The following is an 18,985-nucleotide window of genomic DNA, read 5'->3' as shown; positions in this document are numbered from 1 at the left end:
ATATAAAACAGAAGGTGAATGTGAACCATGACAAATTGTATAAGCTCTCACACACATTAAATAGCCTGAACAGTCATGCTAGGGGGAAGATTTTTGTACTTTTTCATTTTGCCTTCTCATCATTTGTGCGAATTATGTTTCTCCATAAATGAAGCACATAAATGCTGTAAAAAACAGAGTCATCTAATGCCAGTTTCCTGTATGATAGTCATAAATATAATAAAATAATAAAAGTTTATTAAAATGAACTGTTACCAAACATAAAATTCATTATATTTAATACATAGCACCATCTAGTGAGACTTGAGGGAAATATTCAATATACTGAATACAATGCTGAACTTTTTTAAATATTAGAGATTAGTTCTTATGCGATAATTACATTTTAAGTTTCTCCTAGAAATTTCCAAGGATTAAATAGAATGTTATTTCACACATATTATATACCTCACACTTTTAAAATTTGTTTTAATTATATAATCAGTAACATGATCTCTGTCTACTCAAGTGTACATGCAATCACAAGCAGGAATTTATTAAGTAAGTCATTATTTAAATAAGAAAATAAAGTAAGTCGACATCAATATATAAAAGCAAAGTGATATATGTAGTATGGGTGGTATCCTAACACCATTCACATGTTACGGAGATGAGAGTGATCAAGGTATCCACAAATGTTAATACAAAAGATTTTTATTCTAAGAATTTCCCTAATAAATTCTTATAATAATGCCATGTGATAGTCTTTTGTGTAAAATAGGAGACACTGGTTTGTGAAAGTTGTTATAATAAATTTAATGTTGTATTTCATAAAATATGCCTTGGCTTGTTTTAAAATAATATTAAAATATCAATGAAGTTAATACAGAGAGGTGTGTGAGCATCACCTGATTCCATGTGCTGATTTCTTGTCATTATAGCATACAGTTCATTTATATGTAGAGTTTTTATTTCTGTATAAACACATATTTTACACAATTTGAAAGTCAACAATGATGAGAACGTATCATCCTTTCTGGGTAAATTCTTTAATTTTAATTCATTTACAACTCCATTACATGTGAAGCAACATTTTTTCTGAAGAGCAGTTCTCAGAACTAGAAACATTTTCAGAAAGGTATAGTCACGGTTTCATTTTTATAAGTGAATACATTTTTTTGAAATAATAACAATATTTCAAAGAGACCCTGTCAAAACAAAACAAAACAAAAAAACTGTATAGAAGCTGGATATTTTTAAGCTGAAAAGATTAAGTCACTATAAAATAAAATTACAGACTTATTTTGCATTTCATAAATGGAATTTAAAGGCAGTACTAAAGAGATAATTTCAAATATTACTTTTGTAACAATTTCAGTTAAATCAATTTTATTCAAACACGATTAATTGATTCCCTTTCATAAAATATCAAATTAATGTGTAAAATCTGTGTGATTAAGAATGCATTGTTGATAATACACTGGCCATCTGTCCAACTGTGCCAACATAATTGACCAAAATCCCTACTTGCTCTGCTCTGAAATCCATTTCCATGTTTGCTTCAAGTCCATGTTTTCTACAATCTCCTTTCAATCAGTGGTTAAATACAGTGTGGATACAAAGCCAGGCCATTCCTGGGAGACAAAGGACTCTTCTAACAGCCGTGTTTGACTCAAACTCCTCCACAGTGTTGACTTTCCTTAGATTGTGCTGCAGTCTAGATGGCCTCCACCAATCTTTTCTTTCTCCTTCACTGGGGTCAGATTTACAGTACAATTCAATGGTTCTTGATTCTTCCAACTCTTAGATTTTACTTTTTATCCTTATGGGAATTTTCCCTAAAAATATTCTTGTACATTTAATCACATTTATTCCCATTTGGCATCTATTCTTGGTGGATTCAGAAGTGTGGTTCCTGAGGGCTAGAGTTTTTTCCTCAGAGTGATAGATACATATTCCAGACATTGGTGTGCTTTTTGTTGCACTCAAAGCTTCAGCCAGCACTGCCACATAGTAGCTTACAGAATGCTTAAACCTTATGCTTGGAAGCCCACACAATAGCATCTGAGTAGGGGCAAAGCAAGAATCCAATGTAACCACAAGTTGTGGCTTCCAACAGGTCACTTCAGAATCCATGTGTCCAGTGATCAGCACTTACGTTTAGTGAAATAAGTCAAAGATAAATATCATATGACTTCACTTATATCTGGAATCTAAAAAGCAAAACAAATATACAAACAAAATAGAAATAGACTCATAAACACAGAGAACAGACTTGTGTCTGCCATAGGGGAGAGGATGGGAGGATGGGTTAAAAAGGTGAAGGGGATAAAGAGATACAGAATTCCAATTATAAAATAATTTAGTCAAGGGGATAATAGGACAGCATAGGGGAGAAAACAGCAAGATTAAAATAAAAAATTTTATCCTATGAGGTAAAATATCAAAAAGAAGACAATTTTTGTTGCTGTAAAACATACAATAGGCCAAAAAGAAAAGAAAACCTGTTTTCCAAACTAGAGCCCAGAGAATTATGGGGAAAAAAGTCCAAAAGAAGTTCAAATTAGGAAGACTGCTCAGAAAAGACCAGTGGTCACAGAAACAAGTTATGTTGTTTGTTTTGATCCTTGTAAAGAAGGGGAAATTATATTCTCAACATTAAGTTTCTAGACAGTTTTCTAAAACTGCACTCATTTCTTTGAAAAATATTTATGAGTGTTAAGTAGATTTCCAAAAAGTCTAGATACCAAAATTAGTGAAGATATAAAACTGTTATTTTTAGGGTAAAAATTACAATTTGTGCTATGGGATTCTCTTTGGTATGGTACATTTTTGTGAACAATTTAAACATGTAAGGCAAATTCCTACTCAATGCTCTTGACATACCTAAAACGATTAAGATGCATTTGATTTAAGCTACACAGGGGCACTGGTAAAGGAGGATCTCCGCAGGTGCATGGGACCTGGACTGCATGAGGGAGGATGTGGTTACAGGTACACCCACAGTGGAAGTTAGGATGGTTTCTTTCTGCAGCATGGTGATAGGTCTTGATAGAGAGGAAAGAGCAGAATGATTATTCCTTGTGTTGTTTTTGTTAAACACTAAAGCTTAGTAATTGCAGTAATTTAAGAACTTAAAGAGAGGATCATGTACTTCTATTTGCTCTATGTAGAAACATGAAAAATTCAGGTAAAGATGTCAGGAAGTAATCAACAAAGGAGTGAAGCAATGACGCAGAATAAGAAGTGACTTAGCGACAAACAACTTTCATGAAAAACTGATGTCACATAGAGGGATTTCTTGGTACTGCCAGAGTGTGTCCCCTCTGGTGATGTTGGGGGTTTTACTCTTTCAGAAACAATGAAGTAGAAATAAGCAATCTCCCTGTACTAAAAATTGATGTGGATAAAACCATGTATCTAGACAGTCTCCATTCTCAAGCTAGCATATTGGCTCTTTTAGTTTGGTTTTTATGAATATAGCTGATTCTATTTTTATTAACCTTGGGCAAACATAAGGTTTAATAGAGGACACTATAAAAATATTGTCACAGTCAAGAGAAATCATGACTCTTGTATCTATTGCCTGCCACTTTCATCACTAGAGAGGGTGCCAAAAACCAACCACCAAAATTCCTTAATCTGTATGGTAATTTAGACACTCAGAGATTATTAGTACACATTTTGTTACATTCTCATAGGCAAGATGAAGGAGAAAACTGTGTTTCCCATATTTAAACAACCCTTTCCATTAGCCTAGCACCACACCTTGGAATGTAGATCAAGATACACTTTCTTAGAAAAGGCAATATGTGGTCTTTCATTGCAATATACACCACTAGTGTTTTAATTTTGATTATATTTCTTAGGAAAGAGATACAGAGATACATATCTTGAATATATGTTTGGAGACATTCTATATAAATATATCTTTTAGCAAGGATGCTTATTCACTTATTTTTGACTCCAGTAAATTGGCGCAGTCTGATACAAAACAAGACATACTATCCTTTACTGATAAAATAACACAATTGCCCTAAAGTTCTTTGTTTTCTGTAAAAAAAAATAGGTAAGAGATTATTTTATTGACTTTTAAAAATTCATTTTCTATAGTATTAAAGCAACATTTAATGCTTAATTGGTTAAAATTAAAAGTAGGAAGATAAAAGTCTATTTACAATTAAATAGTTAAATACCAAGAGCTAAATGATGGGAGAATTGTTGCTTCTGGAGAAGTGGTCTCAGGAGTAGCAAGATTGGGAGCATAGAAATGCTTTATTCTTTTTCTTTCAAGAGTTTGTTAGTGATTTCTGATAACTTAAAATACATCAATAATATTATAAGCTGAATTAAAATTTATATTATATCTTTACCTTTAGTCGTTTATGGAGATTAGATGTATAGTCAGAAACTAACACTGCATTCAGCCTACAATCCCAATTATATGTCACTTGTAATATATTCTGTTGTATGCATCTAATTCATAGATTTTTTTTTAGAGCACTTGTAGGTTTACAGAAAAGTTGAATGAGAAGTACAGTGAATTTCTATATATGCCCACTTCATCATAAAGTATTTCCCCTAATATTAATGTCTTCCCTTAGTAGAATGAAACATTAGTTTCAATTAATGAACCAATTTTTACATATATTTTTAAAACTTTTAATTATTTTTTTATTGAGGTATAACTGACATATAACATTATAGTAGTTGCAAGTGTACAACAAAATGATTCAATGTTTGTTATACTGTGAAATGATTACCACAGTAGGTCTAATTAGTATCTGTCACCTTACATACTTACAAACATGTTTTTATTCTTGTGATGAGAACTTATAAGATCTACTTTCTTGACAACTATCAAATATGGTTACTGCTACCTATAGTCACAATGTTGTACATAATATTTGCATAATTTATTTATGTCATAACTGTAAATTTGCACCTTTTGACCTCCCTTTACCCTTTTCTCCCACCCTCTGCCTCCTGCCACTGGCAACTACAAATACGTTCGGTCTCCATATTTATGATTTAGATTCCATGCAGAAGTTAGATTATACAGTATTTGTCTTCCTCTGACTTATTTCACTTAGCATAATGCCTCAAGGTCCATACATGTTGTCCCAAATGACAAGCTTTCATTTTTGTAATGGCCAAAAATGATACGTTAGTATTAAATAAAGTCCATGATTTACCTTACGGTTCTAATGATATATATCAACCATTACAGTATCATACAAAATGTTTCACTTTCCTAAAATTCCCCTTTGCTCCACCTTTAATTTCTCCCTCACAAATGCCTGTAACAGCTGATCTCTTTACTGTTTCCATAATTTTGCCTTTTTCAGAATGTCATATAGTTTGAACCACTAAGTATGTAGCCTTGATATGGCTTCTTAAACTAATATAAAATTAAATTTCTTCCTTGTCTTTTTATGGCTTGAGAGTTCATTTTTCTTAGTCACTGAAGAATATCCCATTGTGTGGATATCACTGTTTATTTATCCATTCACTTATTGAAGGGCATCTTAGTTGTTTCCCATTCTTGGCAATAAAACTGCTATAAACATTTGTGTGCAGCTTTTTAGAGTATATAAGTATTCAACTCATTTTGGTAAATATATGGGGACATGACTGCTGGATCTTATGGTAAGAGCATGCTTAGTTTTGTAAGGAAATGCCACTGTCTTCCAAAGTAGCTGTACTATTTTGCATTTCACCTGCAATGAATAAGAGATCCTGCTGCTCCACATTTTCACCAGCATTTCCTATTGGGTGTTTTAAGTACATACGCGTAACAAAAATATTAGGAACCTTAATTATATAACAGATCATTGAAAAGTGCAAATCACTTTGTTAGGGTGTAGTAAAAAGCACTTTGTTTCATATATATAAACCTTTCACCTGTCAGGTTTAAGAAACAATATTCTATAAAATGACTTCAAAAACTGACAGCTATGATATAAATACCTGTGAGTAGAATAATAGAATTTTTGTTGTTGTTATTAAATTTTTTCTTCTCTGATTTTAGGATTTAACATTGTTTATTTCTAATTGTGTTTGGAATTTCATCAAGAAACTAATATATGTTCATATACATACATAAACATCCTTACGAATAGTTTTATTATTTATAACTCTAATGAGTTCACTAAACTTTTAATAATAACATGAGGATCTGATATGTAACTCAGCATTAATGAACTACATTAGACTCACTAACAAATGGCTAAGAGATACAAGTATGCAATGAAAGAAAAAAGTAATTACATTCTTATTTTTTTGTTATTCCACTCACCTGCATGGTGACTTAGGGCAAGTCATTTAGCCATGGACTCAAATGAGGAACATAATTGTAAAACATTATGGGGTGTGATGAAACAACAGAATAGCAATCCATTATGTGCTTTGAAAATAAGCTTTATGTGTATTGTATGTTTGTACTTATTTTGTTCATGCTTTTTAAAAACACAACTCTCTATATATCCATCAATTAGTATACTTGATAATATAGAAATCTTTCATGTTTAATAGTTTGAAAATTAAGTTTCAAATGACAAATTTTTAAGACATGAAAATCATTTTTGAAAATATATTTCTAATAAACATAAACTGCTTTTCTAAGTTATTCTTTTTGGATAAAGATACTCATCAAACACTGCAAAATATAAATAGGAATCAGAAATACTCAAAGATACTTTTCTACTGAAGAAAGATAAATATTGCAGTCACAACCAAAAATAATTTCACATAGCATCAGTAAATGGGATAGATACACGGGGCACTGACTTAAAAAATGTCATAATATAAATTTTTATTTTTCATATTATAAATGGCATAAATACAAACAGATACAAAAATGCCATTAGATTTTTAAATCTGCCTGAGTCTAAAGTGGTCCAGGATATCTAGATTGTATGAAAATATCTATTCTCACCTGGGTCATCCTGGACCCATTTTCACAACACTTTCAAATCAGAGAAAGTAGTGAAAGCTCACTCAAGACACAATAAAGGCTAATTTTATCAACAACATTATCTGAGATGTGAATAACGGTGGAAATGCTCACAGCTATAGCATCCCTTTTTTTTTGGTAAGCCCTGCTCACTAATAGGCTGTAATTTGAACTGCTTCAAAAAATTATCTAATAAAAATCTATATATTATATGTGTTTTATGTATTTCACACACACACACCTTCTTTTTCATTCATATAGGTAGTTCTGAAATGACTGGTGGTGTGAACAGAAGGAACCAGGGAAAAACAGAGTTGTCCATTTATCCTGATGAAAACCTACTTACTTACTTATTTCTGAATTTCTACTGTTGTTAGATAGATAAGAATTGATACTCTAAAATTGGCTTTGCCAACTCATTCTAATCAGAAAGAAAAATGACTGCAATACCTAGATCTGTACTTTTTCACATAGGGTAGCAGTTGAAAATTCCAGTTGTTGCATTACTTTTGAAAACCTGGTTAATTATATTAGTTATTTTAGGTTTGCTTCATAGAGAAAAGAATAGAATACAAAAACATGGGATTCTTGGTTTACATTTTCATATGAAAGACAATGAATGTAAATACTTTGGATAGGCTTTATCATTAGGAAAAATTAGTATATATATATATATATCATGATATATATATATATATATATCATGATACATATACATGATACATATAACATATGTGTGTATGTTAATGTTTTAGGTACACATAAAACATTTATATGTGGCCATGAGTGACTCCTGCCTGAATGAAATGGTTTGATGGAACTAAGAATCAAACTCTGGTGGAAATATTTCTCAATTCCATCTGTCACATAAGCAAATGTTGGGCTCCTATTAGAAATTAGGATATATTGTTATCTTTATATTTAGCCACATGTTTCAATCACTTTCTTTTAAAATACAACTATCTTTGAGTGAAGTAGCAAATTAAGATTATGATAATGAAAAATGGTCCCCTCAGTGCAGATTATTTATTAAAAGAACTGTAATTCTGTTTGGTAAATGTGAGTAATGGCATTGCTTAAGGGTCATTGGATAGCTCACAGGATCTCCAGGAAGGCTAGAGAGGCTGGTTTGGATGCTTGGGAACTAGAGTGATTGCATCAAAGCACAGGACTTACTATTGAAAATCCTTCTACCACTGCCATTACCACCATTCACTGACCTCATCATGCTCTTGACCCAGGATCCCCCCATATGAACTGCTGCCACTGCTAATTCGGTAAACTGGATACAGATCCCACTGATGGCATGACCCTATCATAAATCAAGAATAGCTGTTGCTATTATTTGGTTCTAATTTAGTGTCTGGGAGGTGTATGTGACTGACAGGGTTGAGTTTCCAAGCACACACCCCATCTGCAGGAGAGTCACTGAAAGCAGAAATCTGAAACTTTCAAGTTCTGCTTTTTGCAGAAGGAATTTCTTAATAGAAGGGAAGATTCCCCAAACATATATGTGGCATTACTTATTAATAAGCAAAAAGAAATAATAAAAAATATTCAACATAAACACCTTTGGCTGTCCAGTATAATTAGTTATTCCTTTATATTCACTCCTAAATACCAAAAAAAAATTAACTGTTTTCCAAACGTACTATAATTATGTCTTGTATAATCAAATATATTTGACTTCCCCATCAAAAAGCTTAACTAAAATTGTGAATTATGGCAGAGACTTATGACCATAATCATTTAGTCATGTGCTTTAAAATCTTATTTTTTCAAAATTATTTTTGATGTTACCAATAACATACATGCTTTATTTAATAATAGGGAAAAAGAAATGTACAGAAGAGGAAAATCACTTACATTGTATGCATATGCATACGGTAAAGCAAGAAAGAAAATATGGTTAGATACTAGAGTATTCACTTTCCAACTGTCATTAGATCATAGCTGTTTTTTATTATTTCTCTACTTCACTAATCATATTATGTACCCTATCACTTCTGCCAGCAACTCACTGTTAAGAGTTTTTGCCCTCTTATGTGATCCATATCTTCATTCTTAAGGGATCTGACTCTGTTTTGGTTCTGGCTGTGTTTTTCCTTAAGATACAGCACTTGACATCTTAATATGCATTAGCCAAGTAACAGACTCAGAGTCCAGAACTCAAGTGAAATTCTTCAGTTGTAAAATGAAATTATTAAAGAAGTAGAGGGCTGATAAGGGAAAGAATAACTATTAATAATGAGTGTGGTAGTAAGCCAGCTATCATAAAGTGTGAATCAGGCTTAACCTGTAGGAAAGCTCTGGGAAAGAGTACAAATGCACATTTCCATTTTACTCTACTCCTCGGATGAGCATCATTGGTTGAGGGCTACTCCTGGGTACTATAATCCCTTGGTATGTCCAACTTAATGCCAACACTGTGTAGGAGGCTAGCTTTTCCAAAATCCAAGGTAGAAGGACGTCCAGGGATGCGGATATTATCTGGCAGAAATCACCTGGCGCATATAAAAGGTCCAAGAAGTATGGATTAGGTGGGTGTTGTCAATGTGTGCTACACTCTGGTATTCTCCTGGGTTTAAATTATTTACCTTCTTTCTACTGGAACACACAATACAGATTGTATTGACTCCATAAACGGCATTGATGTTGTCACTCAATTACAACTGCAGTTACAGGAATTGGACATAGCTGCTGCTGCCCCACTGTAGTCTGATTTCTCATATTATTAGTTATTAACCCAAGTCTGTGGTAGGTGTGATTGGTGAAACCTAGATCATGGGCCTCACTGTATATTAAAAAAGGCTAGAATAGTAAGCATCAGTAATTTTCACATTTTTTAAACATGATGATAGACAAAATTCATTTATTCTCAAATAAGTATAAGTGAGAAAGAAAACACTACAATTGAAACCACAAAAATACAAAAGAAAGTATCACAAGACTACTAAGAAAAATTATATGCCAACAAATTGGATAACCAAGAATAAATGGCACATTTCTAGAAACATACATTCTACCAAGACTGAATCTGGAAGAAAATCTTTCTGGACCAACAAAGACTAAGAAGATTACACCAGACCTTAAAAACTATTTTCTCAAATAATTAGACAGTTCACTCATCTTTGGCCTTGTTTTTTATTTTCCTCTCATTTAGCCACAAATCATTTTTCCTATGAAACTAGAGTTTCTAAAATACAAATCTAATCAGGACTTTCCCATGTATTAGCTCTTCAGAGATAACAGAAGTCAAATATAGTCTAGAAACTCTTCAGTGTGCCACCCAGGCTGTATGGGAGAATATAGAGCCCCCAAACAGTACCATGGCCTCCAAATATTCTACTTCCCCATTCTTTCTTCTCTCCCTCCTTGATTTTACCATCTCCCTCAATATGTCATTTATCAGAGAAAATTTTTGTGATTATGAATTTTACATTATTATCCCAGAACATACCAAATTTCTCCAACACTATAAATCATAACATGAATATTTATTTTCTATTTATTTTCTTTGAAAAATTTGAACTCTATAGCTGAGACTAATTTCTTTTTTATTCATTACTTAATCTCAAATACCTAACAGAATTCCCTTGTTTTGTTAAATATATCCTAGGAGCAATGAAAAACCTTCAAATGGATTTTAAAAAGAAATGGTACGGCACAATTTGTGTTTTGGAAATTTCCTTCACAGTGATACATACTAACTGGGAAATCCTGAGGATCCTAGGTGTTTTATGAGACTGGTGAGGTTATCTAGGTGATATAGCGGCACAGACCAGGGAATTGACAGGTGAATTGAAAGGACTGGACAGATCCCATAAATATTTAAGTGGTAAAACTGGTTAGACAGAACAAGAGTTGATGTATGGAATAAGGTAAAGGGAGATGGCCAGGTTGAAAAATTGAGCTTATTTGATTGATAAAATCAGTTGTACAGTTATGTTACTAAGATATGGAATAGAGGAGAAAAGCTAATTTGGATAATGGGATTTTTTTTCTTTTTTTGCTCTATACTGCACAAAAGTAGGTATTCTATTGAGAGTTCTAACGCTGCACTTTATTTTTTTTAATTCTAAGTATTCAAAAAGAATTTAGGACTATACAAAATAAATGTCTCACCAATTAAAGCAGATTTTTTAAAGCATTTTTTAGATTTATTAAACATAATATTCGCAAATATAACTTCAATACTGAAACGATTCTGAGTAAAGTTATAATTTGAAGGGTAGCATTTTGAATTTTACTTTTCCTATATTTAAATATAATTTATAATCATAAATTAAGTTTTGTTATTATTAATATTTTTCATATATATTTTTGTTACAACCCTAAAAAATGATTCTAAAATGGTCTGTATTCTTGTGTCTTTACCCTTTAGTTTTGCCTACTTCAAAGTTTAAATCGAAATTCAAATAGTAACATTCTGCTGCCACCTGCTGGAAGATATGTAAAATTGCCTGTTTAAAGGAATAGTGATGAACGTACTGCTTTCAATAAGAAAACTCATGTGATGTTCAGAATATTTTTCTATTAAGAGTATCACACTGTACAAAGCTATGTGCCACTATATGTCACTCTTCCCTTTAGTTTTAGTTATTATTAAATCTGTTTATACTTTCTTATCCCTTGTCCTCTCCATAACCCAACTCTTTTGTAGAAGCATGTATTTTCAGAAAATTGAAATCGGATTTAACTAATAACAGAGAAAAAGTTAAATATTTACATCCAGTAAAGCAAAAAACAATCTTTACTCACACCTAAGAATATAAAAACAGAAGCAAAAAGGAGTGTATAGGAGGAGGAGGGGAAATTAAATTTTTCAACGTGGAAAAATGGGTTTGTATACAGTGTATTGATTTAGGGCAGATTTCATTTAAATTCTGTTATAACTCAGGATTAGAAAGGATGAATTTTGAAATATCATTGAAGCATCTCAGATTGTATTTAAAATAGGAATAATTTGTATCAAAGAACTTTTGCAAAGTTTAAGGGTAATATCTGACGGTTTCCTACTGCATGAGTCATATAATGCATCCAAAAATAGTGTCTATCTATAAGATTCCTTGGATAGTAAAAACATTCACACAGGTTTTATAATATGATATAAACATGTTATAATAAACATAAACACCACAATCAATTGTGGACTTTCTTGGTTGAGATATATTTGAAGTCACATTAATTTTTAGTATTCTGACTAGAATGTCTCACTAATAAAAATCACTTAAAAGTCAGGTGTAATAGCTATATTAAGACCTACTTTTAAGTAGGGCCTCCTTTTGCTTATACTCCAATAACAACAGTAAATAAAAGCATGCTGCTTATACAGAGCTGAGTGGATTAACTCTGATATTTTTTATTTTAATAATTATCCAACTTCTATTTCATTTGGCCATGCTAAAATGGTCATTTCTAATAGTTTTGATTACTGTCAGTATTTACAGTCTATTCTGGTATTTCACAAAGTTTGTCTTTGGATCCCTGGTAATTTATGTTTATCATATTTACTCATGTTGCTGGAACAAATTGCTACATATTTAGTTTGCTAATGCAAAACAAAGTTATTATCTTATAATTTTTATAGGCCAGAAGTCCAATGCCAGTCGCAATGGGATAAAACCAAGGTGTTTGCAGTACTTCATCTCCTCAGCTTTCATCTCCAGAGGCTTTATTTAGAGTGCAATCTATTTTCTTGCCTTTTCCAGCCTTTATAGCCTGGTTGATTCCTCACTTGGTGCCTATTCTCAAAGCTAATAACACTGCATCTCTCTGACCATTCTTTTGTAGTGCATTTTGCACTCTCTCTTCTGCTCCTAAAGACCCTTGTTATTGTATAGGGCATGCCCAGATAATCTCCTAAATTAATCTCGACTGCAAAATCCTTTGTACTGTGTAACACAGAAATCACATAAAGTCTTAATGATTACCCCCAAAATTAAGTTTTAATGAAAAATGTGATGAGAAATGTATTTATATTTCTTGGTCCAAGATCAAGCTGAAAATACACAAAATAGGAACTTCATTTTTAAACATCAGTTTACAGAAATGACAATTTAAGATTGAAACATTTTTGCATAATAACACAGTCCAAAGATGAAGTGAAACAGAGTCAGCTTTGAGGTGTACAGGAAGTGTATGACAGTCAATAAAGCTTACACATGAAGAAAAATATATCAAGCAGGTATGCCTCTTTACCTTGAAAATTATGCTATACTACTATAGTCTTTTAAAAGTCAGATTACATTGGAAATTTGTCTGTTTTTCTATAATATTTCAATGTTATTTTCAAGAATTATAAAACAGTATATTGTATGATATATATGAAGACAAAAATTAAATCCAACCAGATTGTGATGTTATGTCAAACAGTACATATCAAACATTTGTTTGAGCATGCAAAATATGGGTTAATAGACAGTTTTTACTCTGGGACAATAATAAAAAGAAACTGTTGATTTACATAGACTTCAGGGTAATACGTCCATTTAGAACAGTGCTCTCTGTGTATTCAAGACTACCTACATCAGAATTACCTGACACTCCTGAGGAAGAGTTGAATTAGAATGTGTGGACCCCAAAATTCTTAAAAATCAGCAGTTTGGGAAACACTATTCCTTGTCACCTATTGGAATATCTCATATGATATACATTACATATATCACATGGGATAGGAGGATGATGTTAGGGATAGAGTATGAATTGTCATCAAAATTAGAATGGCCATTAAAAATTGTGAGAATCCTTTCTGTAGTGAGAAACTTCAAAATCAGTGGGTTTTTCTAATTTTTTTTTATCATTTACTTCTTTTATTTTCAGTAGAATGAAAAGTTTGATTGTAACTGAATGAGTAAATACATTAGTATTCCTTTAGAAATATAGAAAAGATTAAAAATTTTAAAATTAAAGAAATCTTCCTTAAATTATTTCAAGATAAAAAACTTTCATGTACGATAGTAAAAGTAGCTTATTTTTTGCATAAAGCATTGATTCTGAATTTCTCTGAAGGGTGAGGGAGACATATATTCAATCTATATGACTATTAAAATTCAGTTCATAGAAATTAAAGAGAACACATCTGTGGACCCTGCAGATATTAAAATAATTATGAAGAAATATAATGAACAGCTTTATAACAAGCAAGACAAATTAGATAAAAATCAACAAATTCCTAGCAAGACAAAAATTACCAAAAATTGAACCAGGAACAGGCAGAATTTGTAAATAGATCAAATAATTAAAAATATTTCCACCAAAGGAGCTGCATTAATTCTATCAAACACTTAATGTAGAAAAGATATCCCAATCCTACAACAACTTCCCAACTCATTTTATAGGGCCAGGATTACCATGACATGTATGTAAGACAAAGACATAAAAATAAATAGAAACCATAAACCAATACCCATCATGACCATGTACAAAAAAAATCCTTAAAAATGTGAATGAACTGTATCCAGCAACATATAGAAATATATATATATGTATATACACACACACACACACATACACCATGGACAGGTAAGTGGGTTTATCCAAGGAAAATGATAAGTTAATATCCAGAAAGGAATAAAAATAATGCACTAGTTTAGTAGAATAAAGGACAAAATAAACATCATCAAGCAAAGAGCCAAAAACTTACCAAATAATGCAGGAAAAGAATTCAACAATATGCAAATGTTCCTGTGAAAAGCCTTCAGGAATCTGCCAACATAATCAAACTTCCTCAAACTATTAATAGACAGCTATGAAACTATGAAATGGCTACACCTAACATCACAGTCATTGATGAGCGAGTTTGTTCCCCCTCAATGGGGAATAAGAATGTCTCTTCTTACCACCTATATTCAGTATAGCACTGAAGGGTTTAGCCAATCAAGTAAAATAAGAAAAAGAAAATGCATGCAGATTTTCTTAAAAAGGAATAAAATTGTCCTTTTTTGGTAAAAAACCCAAAAGGGATCCAGCAATACAAAACAAAGCAAACAGACAACAATAAATTCAGAGCAGCTGGAAGTACAGCTTTTTATAATTCCATCCTCTATCCTCTCTTAGCATATTAATTGTACTTGTTTTCTTTTTTCTTTTATTAGTGGTTGCCCTCAAGTCTGTAATAGAATTTACAGCTAATGTAAATTGCCTTAAAATAGCACTATTTCAATTTAATGTGTAGAACATGAACCTTTTAACAGAATATTCTCAATTTTTCCCATCTGTCCTTTATAACATTGCTGTCATTTACTTCATTTATCCACATTCTAGTCACCTGATACATTGTTGCTGTTATTTAGAACAAAATCTTACCTGTTAGATGAATTAGAAGGAAAATATTTTATTTTACCTGTAATTATTTCTTCTCAATTACTTTCTTTCTTCTTTACATATATCCATGTTTCTGAACTATATGCTTTTCCTTTTCTATAAAGACCTTTAAACATTTCCCTCAAGACATATCTACTGGTAAAAATTTTCTTGCATTTTTACTTGCTTTAGTATTTCTTCTTCAGTTTTGAAGGGTAACTTTGCTGGGTACAGAATTTTAGGTTGGTCTTTTTTGTATTTTTCTTTTAACATTTCAAATACCTCACTAAACTTTTATCTTGTTTCAAGAGTTATTATTATTAGATCAGCCATTAGATCATAAGGTTGAGTTGATAGCAAAGTAGAATAATAAAGTTTTAGTTTTAATGAATATTGAAAATGTTTACCGAACAAATAGAAATCTCAGAATTCTTTAAACATAGGAAGACTTAATGTTGAATTATCCATACCAATCAATTCTAGTTTTAAGGGGGAAGAACAAAACACTGATGTTTAAAATAAATGAAAATATTTTCTACTCAAAATTAAATAAAAACACTATAAGCAATCAGGAAAAATACTTGGATTTGATTTTTCCAAGTGACCTATTTTTAACCAGTCATAATTATGTTCAATCATTTTCTATTCAATCTATAAAATGAAGGCTTTGCTACCTAATAGGTAATCTGCACTCTTTTAAAGATTTAAAGCAATGTCCATCACTTAGTTATTCTTCGCTGAAGCAAACTTTTTTTTTGGGATTCAGTGCTTATCATATACTTAAAATGAACATTTTAGGAAATTAATTTCATGCATGAAAGACAAGAGGCATGTGTATATCTGATATGGTTACAACATAAAACAGGTATGCAACTTTTATTTCTAAAGTACTAACTGTCATATTCTGGAAATCCTTTGAAATCAATGAAAGTTAGATCCTAATTTTCAATGAAGTCTATATGGAAATAGTAAGTACAAAATAACAGACAGATTTAGTAGGTATGGCTGATGCAATTAGAATGCTAATAGGACATGTTTCAGTTAGCAAAAGACAGGAGTCCACAGCAAATTTAAACTAAGGCACTGAATAATGAAGGTTTTTGAAATGCTCTATAAGAAAAAAAAATACTTTTAACTCAAATTTCTTTATATCTGGAATTTTAAAAAATTGTATACTTACATAAATGAAGGTGATTTGATGGCACAGCATTCTTTTTCTTAACAAGTCCACTGTGTGAATAAGTAATGGTCTGTGAGGAGTTGTGTGTTCTCTTTTGGAGTATAGCCCAAAGCTTCAAGTTTTTCTTTGGTGATGTTTTAACTTTATGAAAATCAGAATAAGCTTAAACTCTCAGAGCCTTTGTTTTCTTCTCTGTAAAATGAAGATGATATTTAGCCTTGCCTCAATGTAATTGTTTTGAAGATAAATGATATATACTATGAAACAATCCAATCTATTTACATATTAAATGGACAGTGTTAAGTTTCAAAACTTGTAGCTAAATAAAATTCTCGTAATACTTTCATAAACAACTTTATGACAAAAAATCCTAGAATTTGCTTACCTTGAAGAGGCTCTACAAATAAATAAGATTAGGTCAAGTAGTATATTTATTTCAGTCAAGATTTTTTCAACAATTAAGTTTTACAAATAACAATTCTAAAGGATGACTTCTTCAGTAATGTAAAAGAACAAGAAAATTTAATGCAAAGTAAAACAGTAATTTCTTATTTTGTTCAGTACTTTACTCAATTCAGTAATGAAAAACAAAAAATAAAACAGTACCTATTTTATGTCAAAGTAGATATTTGGACACAGGTTTTCTTAGCTCTAAAATTCAAATTGTGCACAGTTTGGTTTGATTTTCAGTAGACTGTACAGTTCTTCACTTTTTTTTTTAATTTTGGCATTCTTGGCAAATCTTGGAAGTCCACTTCATTTTTCAAGGAATTTGAGTTCTAGTTCTGTATTCCCCTTTTCAGAATAAATAATTTGATGCCTGCTCAGATTTTCTTTTAAGGCTATTTTGAGAATATTTAAAATCACCAGCACCTCCCTTCCTCCTTTTCCCCCAGACCCTGATGTGGAAGCTTCAAACTGCAATTTCTAATATATTTCCTTATTATTACATATTTTTTAATTGGAAGAAATATGAAATAAAATGAGTAACTTTAAACTTTATGGGGACACTGAGGCATTTGAAGACAGACAACATCCCCTTTACAAGTGACTTGCTACTTGACTAATTAGTTTATATGTAATATGTTCCTACTTTATAACTTAAGACTTAATTATCTTTATGTATCAAATGCTTACTTAGTTTACAGCTTTGACTTTATCCTTGGAAATTAGGTACAAGCGCCGTGGTCTAAAATAATTCAATTTATAGATAAGATGTTGCTAAACAGATAAGTTATGAACCGTTAGGTGCTCCTTTATCAAGGAGAGAAATACCAAAAAGTAATGACAGTCCTGGGAAAAGTTCAAACCACACACTTAATAAAACTTTTATTATTCATACGACCTTCAGAGTTAATATTACTTTTCCAAACAGTTTATTGTAAGAGATCTAAGTGGATCTAAGGATGAGGTCAGTTTGTCAGTGTCTTTGAGTAGCCAGCACAACATTTAAAAAAATAAGCCAACGTTTAAAATATTGGAGATTAAACACAGGATTGGTGATTTACCTACTTAGAATAAGAGAAAAGGGAAGGGCAAAGATGGTGACACAGAGAGCACCAACTTTCCCCCTTCCAAGAACTGATTGAATGTGCAACTTCCGGTGAAGCAGTTCCCCGAGATAAAACCAGAAATGGGGTGGGTACTGCTACACATCAGACCAGTGGGAAAACACCCACAAGAGAGCCGTGGGCAAGCCTGAGACCGGCTCTCCCCATAAACACACCGCCGTCCAGCACAGTGCCGTAGAAGAGGGAGGGGATCCCCAAACCCCAGCTTCTCCCGGAGGGGCGACGGGCTTGCACCGCCCATCCAGCACCCCAACTTCTAAGTTTCCCACTAGAGGAACGAGCCACCAAAAAGCCACGCCATGAAAACCAACAGAGCCTGCAATGGCGAGTCCCAGAGCGCTCTGGCAAACGAAGAGGCAATTTTTTTGTTTTTAGAACGTATTTTCTGGAGACCTTATTTCCACTTCTTGTTTGAAGCCTGCGGAAAAAGAGCTTAAGGCCCCTCAGGGGTTGTTCTCACCGTCGGCTGCCACAGCAGGACGGGCGTCCCCTCGGCCTTCGGACCTGTCTGCGAGCTCGGGGCGAAGAGCAGTGAACTCGGGAGCCAGGGCAGCCGGCTCACGCCGGAGCGCTTCTTGGTCCCGGCCTTCTGGGCCGTGGCTGGCTCTCGCTCTGGAGTCCTGTCAGGATCTCTCTGGAGGCACAGACTGCGCTACCTGCGGCGCGCGGGCGCTCACGGGAGACAGTGCCGCGCGTGCGCGGAACTTCCCGCGCCTGCCTTCTCCACCGCAGGCGCGCCGAGTGAGCTCCCTTGGCACTTGGTTTGACAGTGTTCACCTCGAGCAGAGGAGAGCGTGTGAGACACGGGGACTGGGAGGCAGGCTACCTACGACGCGTGTGTGAGAGGCTGGTGGTCAGCCCTGCAATAAGTAACCACCAAAAGTCACGGCTGTGGAAGGCTGACTGGCTCTGGTCAAACGAAGGTTCTAGGAGCGAAGCGGCCAGCGACAGGAGTGGCTCTGGCGTCAGCAGCAAACGAGCACACCTCACTGGCCG

At 33.0% G+C, this 18,985-nt stretch overlaps 1 long non-coding RNA gene across 1 annotated transcript; it reads right to left on the bottom strand.

The window, feature by feature from the left end:
- Positions 1–315: 315 nt before the first annotated feature.
- On the bottom strand, positions 316–18,601 carry LOC130681419 (uncharacterized). Its single transcript, XR_008994561.1, has 3 exons — positions 18,450–18,601; positions 16,419–16,610; positions 316–2,192 (listed from the first exon to the last, which is right to left on the bottom strand). It is a non-coding gene; the product is annotated as an uncharacterized LOC130681419 (long non-coding RNA).
- Between the last annotated feature and the right edge of the window lie 384 nt (positions 18,602–18,985).

The sequence above is a fragment of the Manis pentadactyla genome, chromosome 17 (assembly GCF_030020395.1).
Source record: "Manis pentadactyla isolate mManPen7 chromosome 17, mManPen7.hap1, whole genome shotgun sequence".
Taxonomy (NCBI): domain Eukaryota; kingdom Metazoa; phylum Chordata; class Mammalia; order Pholidota; family Manidae; genus Manis; species Manis pentadactyla.
The sequence above is the reverse complement of the archived record's forward strand: the minus strand, read 5'-3'. Positions and strand labels throughout refer to the sequence as shown.